Here is a 10,010-nt window from a genome sequence, read left to right on the forward strand (position 1 = left end):
TATTTATTCATTTTTATCATAATTAATTCACAATAATCTTATATCTCCCCCTTTTTTATTATCATTATTGTTAGCACTAGAACTTATTTCACTTTTACATTCATAGCCTCTATTTGCTATCTAATTTCAACAAGAAGTGCAAATTTTTTTTTTCTTATTCTCCTCTTTATTTATTATCATGGATAATTAATTATCAGATGCGTATGGGTAGTGTCTGTTTATTATGAAAAAGGCTAATTCCTTAATATATATTTTTCATCCTTATATTCGCTGCTACATTGCCTATTGTGTATGTAATAGCTTTATTAATCTGTGGTACTGATTGAATAAGAGTGCTTATTAGATATATAGTCTGTAAGAATTAACAACACATTAGTGCTCACATCCGTAATTTGTGATCTATATTTAAGGATAATTAAGATCAGCATGAGCATAGGATGTTTTACCAACGTTTCTCTATGGCATAAATAATTGTAGATGAACCATATAACCTTTAACAAGTATTGACAATTCCGGTATATATAATTTTTAATTTCACCTCTGTTTAATATAGTTATCCGGTAGGGGGGCTGCCATTCAAGTAACATGATAATAAAAATCCCAGAATGAGTAATGGGCTGAACAAGAATTATGCCAACACATAGTAATTTACATATCAAACAGGACATTGGTTAATGCCCCTTTTTAAACCGTCCATCTGAACACCACTACAGGCTGCTAGGTGAGCAAGCCCAGGTGGTAAAACGTACGTCCATTAACCGCCTGACGCTCGGACTTCCCACTGCAGGGGAAGCCGTGGCAAGCAGTCTGGGCACATAGCGGCTGAGCGGTCGAGCGGCGCTGATTAGAAGATACGGTATCTCCCCTTCATCTTTTCACTCCTTTCTTTTTCAGGGCAGCAGCCAGGTCATCGGTGGCGCATCTGGACCCTGCAAGGCCTCCTCTGCATCAGGGTCCGCCTAACACCACAACGGTGTTACGAGCTACTGTCCTCTTTCCTTTCCATTCACGGCACAGACCGCGATCTCACTCTCATCTGTCCTCCGCTCAATCGATGAGGTCAGACAGCAGATGGGGTCATCGGACTAGAGTGCCTACTATGCCTCTCAGGATTTGTTTACCCAGTGGACATTTTTGTTAAACAACTATAACATAACATTTCCTAACAATATCATGTTGTTTAATAGTTTGGGTACCAATCACTGATTGTAATATGGCAACAACCATAGCCTAACCCAAATGTACACACAATAGCTTTTCAATTTTTGTGGCTTTTGTATCAGCAAGAACATATTATTTATACCTACAGTCATATAATTACAATTATAGCTATATGTGCTGTAGAACAACAATAGGCAAATTTTTTGCCTTTCTATTGGTCTTTCTTCCCACGGACTCTGGCTCCGGCCCTAGTGGCGCATTTGGATCCTGCAAGGCCTCTTTGGCATCAGGACCCATCTAACACCACGACGGGGTCTCTAGCCTCTGTCTTTCTCATTTCATACGGCACAGTCTCAATCCTACTCTCATCTATCTTCCCCTCGTGGACGAGGGCAGACAGCAGATGGGTTTAGCAGACTAGAGTGCCCACTATTTTTCCCTCTGTCTTATTTCAACAAATTTCAAATCACATTATGAATAAGTGTTTATTACTTTAAAAGACATTCAGCTGCAGATTCCTGCCTTCTTAGATTAAACCTGCAATATTTTTGCAATACCCTCTTTAAACACGTTTAGGGGTTCTTATGTTGATTGCAGACTGTATTTTACATATAGTGTTATCCTCTGCATGACCCCATGGGACAAATGTTAAACCAATTTATTATATAATCACTTATGTTCTATGCACTGCTCAATACAAGTTTATGTGATTTGATTGCATTTGAGTATTTCCTGTTTATCAGATCAATGGTTACAATACACTTCAATTGTTACAATCAGTATTCAGTTTTTTGGAAAGGACACATGGTTACTGTAGCACAGAAGATTTGGTCATGGATATGATTAAACAGGCACAGAAAATTATTTTCATTATATTGTGATAGATATAAGGAGTTTTGGTTATAGTTTTTCATCCTTGGAAGTATAACATTATATGTATATATTGTAGGATGATATAACCAAGGGGATATACCCACTATGCTGAACAATATTGTATTTGCTATGCCGCTTTTCTTCCGCCAAGATATTTGCCTGCATTAAAATATATGCCCAGAATAACGAACTACCTGCCTGAAACAAGACAGATTGATGTCGTCATGTGTGGTATAATTACCTCTCATTTTAGATTGAATTATTCATGAGTGATATAGAGCCAGGTATTCAATCTTTATATTATAGCCTTTTTAAAAAAATATATTCTCACCACTAGGACGAATATCACGTCCATTATTATGACTTTAAGGGGATCTATCAATTATTAAGCATACCCTATTCTTAATTTTTAGTCTAATATTGAGGAATAAAAGTTACGTTTTAACTATAAAATACATGTTAATGAACTACACATAATTCACAAAAGAGTGCTCTAAACATAGGAATTTTCTTCCTTTTGATGTGTTGTGGGCTCTACCTCACACATCAAATAATTTTATACATGGGGATGTACCAAACATGGGGATGTTACATGGGGATGTACCAAAGTTCCCAGTACGGGAGGGAGCCTGACCAAACTTGAGGTCATCAGAGGCCAAAGTATCGAACTTGTAAAACTTGGCAAACGTGTTCGACTCAGACCAAGTAGCTGCTCGGCAGAGTTGTATCGCTGAGACACCCCGGGCAGCCGCCCAGGAAGAACCCACTTTACGAGTAGAGTGGGCCTTTACGGATTTCGGACACGGCAATCCTGCCGTGGAATAAGCATGCTGGATAGTGAACCTGATCCAGCGTGAAATCGATTGCTTAGAAGCAGGACATCCAAGTTTCTTTGGATCATAGAGGACAAACAGAGAGTCACTTTTCCTATGACGAGCCGTCCTCTTCACGTAAATCTTCAAAGACCTCACTACATCCAAGGCCTTTGAATTAATTGAGGAGTCAGTAGCCACTGGTACCACAATAGGCTGGTTGATGTGGAAAGCCGACACAACCTTAGGCTGGAACTGTGGACAAGTCCTAAGTTCCGCCCTGTCTTCATGGAAGATCAGATAGGGGCTTTTACAAGATAAAGCTCCCAATTCTGACACGCGTCGCACAGAAACCAAGGCCAACAAGGTGACCGTCTTCCACGTGAAAAACCTGAGATCAGCCTCCTGTAGAGGCTCAAACCAAGCAGATTGTAGGAACTGCAACACCACATCCAGATCCCATGGAGCCGTAGGCGCCACAAAGGGAGGCTGAATGTGCAGAACCCCTTTCATAAAGGTCTGAACCTCAGGAAGAACAGCCAATTGTTTTTGGAAGAAGATGGACAAAGCAGAGATCTGGACCTTGATGGAGCCCAGTCTCAGCCCCATATCCACCCCTGCTTGCAGAAAAAGGAGAAAACGACCAAGTTGAAACTCCACCGCCGGAAACTTCTTGGCCTCACACCAAGAAACATATTTCTTCCAAATGCGATGGTAATGATTAGACGTTACCCCCTTCCTGGCCTGTATCAGGGTAGGAATGACCTCACTCGGGATACCCTTCCGAGCTAAGATCTGGCGTTCAACCGCCATACCATCAAACAAAGCCGCGGTAAGTCTTGATAAGCGAACGGCCCAGATCCTCCCGAAGAGGTAAAGGCCGTGGATCTTCTAGCAAAAGATCCAGCAGGTCCGCGTACCAAGCCCTCCTTGGCCAGTCCGGAGCAATGAGGATTGCCAGAACCTTCGTTCTCCTCATGAGTTGAAGAACTCTTGGTATCAGAGGAAGTGGAGGGAACATATACACTGACTTGAACACCCAAGGTGTCACCAGTGTGTCCACCGCCACTGCCTGTGGGTCTCTTGACCTGGAACAGTACCTCCGTAGCTTCTTGTTGTGGCGGGAGGCCATCATGTCTATGTGGGGAACCCCCCACCAACCGGTTACCTCCTCAAACACCTCCGGATGGAGGCCCCACTCCCCTGGATGGAGATCGTGTCTGCTGAGGTAGTCTGCTTCCCAGTTGTCTACGCCCGGAATGAAGATTGCCGACATCGCCACCGCATGCCTTTCTGCCCAGACGAGGATCTTTGACACCTCTGCCATGGCATCTCTGCTCTTCGTTCCACCTTGTCGGTTTATGTAGGCCACTGTGGTCACGTTGTCCGACTGCACCTGAACAGCCCGATCCTGTAGAAGGTGTGCTGCTTGTAGAAGGGCGTTGTAAACTGCCCTGAGTTCCAGGATGTTTATTGGGAGAAGTGACTCTTGAGCCGACCATCGTCCTTGAAAGGTTTCCCCCAGAGCGACCGCTCCCCAACCTCTTAGACTTGCATCTGTGGTCAACAGGATCCAGTCTTGAATTCCGAACCTTCTCCCTTCTAGAAGGTGTGGAAATTGCAGCCACCAGAGGAGTGAAATCCTGGCTTTCGGAGACAGGCGTATCCTCTTGTGCATGTGTAGGTGAGAGCCCGACCACTGGTCCAAGAGGTCCAGTTGAAAAAGTCGAGCATGAAACCTGCCGTACTGCAGAGCCTCATAGGTGGCAACCATCTTCCTCAGAAGGCGTATGCATTGATGAACCGATACCCGGGTAGGCTGTAGGACATCCCAGACCACTGTTTGATACACCAACGCTTTCTCAGCCAGGAGAAAAACCCTCTGCACTTCCGTGTCGAGGATCATTCCCAGGAAAGACAGCTGCCTTGTCGGCTCCAGATGAGACTTTGGAAGATTTAGGATCCAACCATGCCTCCTGAGCAGCTGCGTCGTGAGTGCGATGGACCGCAACAACCTCTCCCTGGATGACGCCTTGATCAGGAGATCGTTCAGATATGGAATTATGTTCACCCCCTGTTTGCGGAGGAGACCCATCATCTCCGCCATCACCTTGGTGAAGATCCATGGTGCTGTTGAGAGGCCAAACGGCAGCACCTGGAACTGATAGTGATCGTCCATCAGCGCAAACCTGAGATAAGCTTGATGCGGCGCCTAAATTGGAATGTGGAGGTAAGCATCCTTGATGTCCAGGGACACCAGGAACTCCCCCTCCGACAGCCCTGAAATGACAGCTCTCAGAGATTCCATCTTGAATTTGAACTCCTTGAGATAAGGGTTCAAAGAATTTAAATTTAGAATAGGCCGTACCGAACCATCCGGTTTCGGTACCACAAAAAGGTTTGAATAATAACCCTTGTTCCGTTGTTGAAGAGGAACCTGAACAATGACCTCTGACACCACCAATTTCCTGATGGCTTCCAGAAGAATTGTCCTGTCCGCCAGCAGAGCTGGTAAGCCTGACTTGAAGAAACGGTGAGGCGGGGGCTCTTGAAACTCCAGTCTGTACCCCATGGACACTATATCCAGAACCCAGGGGTCCAGACCCGACGACACCCAGACGTGGCTGAACTGCCTGAGTCTCGCCCCCACCTGACCTTCCTCCAGGCCTAGCTGTCCACCGTCATGCGGAGGACTTAGGGGTATCAGAAGCGGGCTTCTGGGTCTGGGAACCTGCGGGAGCGAGTTTCTTTCCTTTGGCACGACCACCTCTGTAGAAGGTGTTCGAAGGCTTATTCTTTCTAGGCCTCGCGGCCCGAAAGGACTGTGACGTGTTAGATAAAAAGGGCTTCTTCGTAGCCGGTGCAGCTCAGGGGAGAAAAGGAGACTTACCCGCGGTAGCCGTGACAATCCACGCATCCAGCGCCTCCCCAAATAGAGCCTGACCTTTGTACGGAAGGCCTTCCACACACTTCCTGGATTCCGCGTCCGCAGACCATTTGCGCAGCCAGAGACCTCTGCAAGCCGAAACTGACATGGAGGAGATCCCCACAGCTATGGAACCCAGGTCCTTCATGGAATCCACCAGGAACCCTGCAGAATCCTGGATATTACGCAAAAACAAATCAACGTCACCTTTGTCCAGCGTAGACGATTCCTCCTGCACTCTGATTGACCACCTGGCAATAGTTTTAGCAATCCAAGCACAGGCTATAGTAGGCCGCAATATAGCCCCCGAAGCCGTGTAAATAGATTTCAGCGTAGCATCCACCTTGCGATCTGCCGGGTCCTTTAACGCGGTAGATCCCGGGACCGGTAAAACTACTTTTTTGGAAAGCCTGGATACAGAGGCGTCGACTATCGGCGGGGACTCCTACCTCTTCCTATCTTCCTCTGGGAAGGAAGAACAGCCAATTGTTTTTGGAAGAAGATGGACAAAGCAGAGATCTGGACCTTGATGGAGCCCAGTCTCAGCCCCAAATCCGCTCCTGCTGAACGCTGCTGGGTCAGGAAAAAGAAGAAATAAACTCTTTTACTAAGAGAACTCTGTAGAGCTCCCCTAGCTGTGACCGGCTCCTCCGGGCACATTTTCTAAACTGTGTCTGGTAGGAGGGGCATAGAGGGAGGAGCCATCCCACACTATTAAACTCTTAAAGTGCCAATGGCTCCTGGTGGGCCCGTCTATACCACATGGTACTAATATGGAACCCAGCATCCTCTAGGACGTTAGACAAATAGGAGTATGGCTTCATGGGGAAGGGGCATAGAACAGAATAGTAACAATTCACATGACATTGCACAGTAGTGTCCGTTAGTCACATTACACCACACAGTAGTGTCCGTTATTCTCTGTTAACCACATAGTAGTGCCCCTTTTACACGTTATGACTCCCAGTAGAGCTCCTTATACACGATACACCATTAGTAGAGCCGCTTATGTATGTTACACAACAGTAGAGCCCCTTATACACATTATTCCATAGTTTCATCATAGTAGAGCCGCTCTGGAAGTAGCTATCTCTATTTACTTGATCAATTAAAACAAATTAAAAACCAACACCGCAGCGGGCCTGTGTCGCTCTACGAGTGAGTGCGCTAACACTACTTTTTTCTTTGATTAATGGATAGCGACATGTATTATAGTAACAATGGACTCTACACCCGCCGTATTATAGTAAAAGTGGTGTCTGTGCCACCTGTATTATAGTAATAGGACACTACAGTGTAACGTACCTGCACAATAATAATGCAGCATCAAAGTTTGCTCTGGCTGTACTGTAACAAGACACCAGTGCCTACTCAACTTGTAGTACAGCAACCTGATACCAGATGCTGCTCAGCCTATAGAATCATCATCATCATCCAGCTGCCAGACACAGAAACTGAAGCTCTCTCGTCTTGCTTCCATGTGGGAATGATAGAAGGAAGGCAGAGCTCAGACTAAGGGAAAATGGCCACTGCTCCTAACTTAACTATAATGCCAGGGAACATATTGCTGCTGGACTGGTATAAAAGAAAATGGCTGTTGACCTCCAGCAGCGGGGACATGTATTGTAATACTTTTTACAGATGGTATCATAAGGTAATTTCAGGTGGAAGGGGCAGGGCCACAGCGAGATCTCTCAGTAGGGATGCCATTAATATTACACCCATCAATGGTTGCCATTAATGGGTGTTTTAGTTAGAACCATCAATGGCAAGAAAATATGCTATACCATCAATGGTTCGCGGCATCGACTAGTCGTGCAAGTGCAGAAGATTTTTTTGGAGAAACAAACCAGCAAAATTTTCTTCTGCACATGTGCCGCTCCCAAACTCCCCGCAAGTACTCGCCTTCCCTGTCCACTGAAAATACATACAGTGGTGTGAGTGACTGACAGCTGGTGTTGAGTTGAACCGAGCAGCGGCAGTCGGAAGCAATATTTTCTGCTGGCTGGGCCTAGGATGAAGACTCACTGTTAGCAGTGCAGGGACAGAACAAGCAGTGACAGTGACTGACCAAGGAGTCTATTCATGAAGCAGTGAAAAGTGTGGAGAAGTGAGCCAGTGGAGAAGTTGCCCATGGCAACCAATCAGCATTGAAATAACATTTATAGTTTGCATACTATAAAATTATACAGAGCAGCTTCTCCACTGGCTCACTTCTCCACACTTTTCATTTCATTGCCCCTCACCCCCAACACACACAACTAGGCCTACACCCTCAGCCCTGGGTGGTTGCCCTGCTTGCACGCCCCTTGAACCGCCACTGAATTCAATTCCCACCAATGCTCTCTCTGCATAGTTTGCATGTGTCCTCCATGTGTTTGCATAGGTTTTCTCCAGGCAATTCAGTTTCCTCCCACAATTCAAAAACATACTGGTAGGCAAATTGGCTCATGACAAAAAAAGAACCCTAGTGTGTATGTACAAATATCTGGTAAGGAAGGGATGCAGTTATGTGACCGACCGACGCCTGGATCCTGGCATCTGAAAATCCCATCAGTCGACATGCCAACCACAGGTCCATGACACCCATAGAGAGGGACTAGGACCTGTGGTGAGCGCATGACGTCTCTCCCATAGAGAGGAGTTGGCGGCTAGAGGACGGAGCAGCAGCGATCGGGAAGCAGGAGCCGGGCTGGTAAGTATTGTTTTTTTGGGGGGTTTTGTGTTTGTAAGCGGCTTCTAGGGGGCATAATTACAGGGAGCACAACTACAGGGGGCACAGCTACAGGGGGCCCAACTACTGGGGGCAAATATACTGAAGGCAGGGCCGTCTTTTCGTATGGGCTCAATGGGCACTTGCCCAAGGGCCCCAGGAGTATAAGGGCCCTAGTCTGATAGCTGAGGGTCCCCTCTTTCCAGGGGTACCAGATTTTTTTAAATCGTCCCTAGGGAACCGGAGATATCCGACTTCAAAGCAGTGGTCCCCATCAGAGCCTGTTAATTGCTCTTCCGAGACAGATCTCTCAGGCTCTTTCTGACTTAGAGTTTTTCTGAGGGTATACTCCAAAAGCTGGGACTCTCCCATTTCGGTGGTCACTGGGAACGTGTCTCTACTATGCCCAGAACCAGAGATATCAACCTTCAAGCAGCTGGTCCCTGCTCCAGCTCCCCAAGCCTAATATGCAGTTTTATATATTCGTCAGGGGATTGCTCTGGCTCCTGAACTCTGATACCCAAGTCCCCAGCACCTCCTGATAGGTGGGACGCTCTAGATTTTTATCCAATTCAAAGCTAAGAAATCTTTTAACAGGAACTTGAGATATCTGCAGTCAAGCACGCTGCCCTCTCACCAGAAAATTATTATTATTAAGCAAACTCCACTATTGACCCCTCCCCTACGTATTAAACACCCCCTACCACCCTGGAAGTCATGTACCAGGGCCCCTTCATTCAGCCCAATGCCCCCTTCTACAGTTTAGTGTTCTCCCTCCCGCCCCATATGTGCAGAAAAAGAGTGATTAGCAGAAATTACTGCTCCGGGTCCTACATGCTGAGTGGAAGATAGAACACCCCCTACCACCCACGGGACATCAAAGTTGCCACTGATAGCACCCCCCACCCCTACCGCTGGAGGATGGGTAGGGGCCCCAGTGCATTGCTGTCCCCAGGGGCCCACACTGTTGTTAAGATGGCCCTGACTGAGGGCACAACTACAGGGGGCACAGCTACAGGGGTACAACTACTGGAAGCACAGCTACAGGGGACACAACTACAGGGGGCAAATCTACTGGGGGCACAACTACAGGGGACACAGCTAGAGGGGGAAATCTACTGAGGGCACAGCTACAGGGGGCACAACTACTGGGGACATAACCACAGGGGGCATAACTGTGGCCACCCCCCTTCCTTATGAAGCCACGCCCCTATTTTTAATGCGCCGTCGGTGCGCACTGTTTTGCCTGGGGGGGGGGGGGGGAGCCAAAGGAAAATTTTGCCCTGGACGCCACAAGGTCTAGAACCGGCCCTGGTTGCCATGGGCAACTTCTCCACAGCTCACTTCTCACTGCTTCATGAACGGACCCCATAGATTGCAAGACACTGACGTGAAAGACTAAAGGTGGCCATCCACTACTCAGACTTGTCTGAACTGCAGATAGCATCAGATTTCTCTTGAACTCTCCCGGGAGCGTCCCGGGAATCGGATCAGACCCTGGCTTTAATTTTCATTACATTCACTT

This window comes from Pseudophryne corroboree, chromosome 8 (genome assembly GCF_028390025.1).
Source record: "Pseudophryne corroboree isolate aPseCor3 chromosome 8, aPseCor3.hap2, whole genome shotgun sequence".
NCBI classification, from domain to species: Eukaryota; Metazoa; Chordata; class Amphibia; order Anura; family Myobatrachidae; genus Pseudophryne; species Pseudophryne corroboree.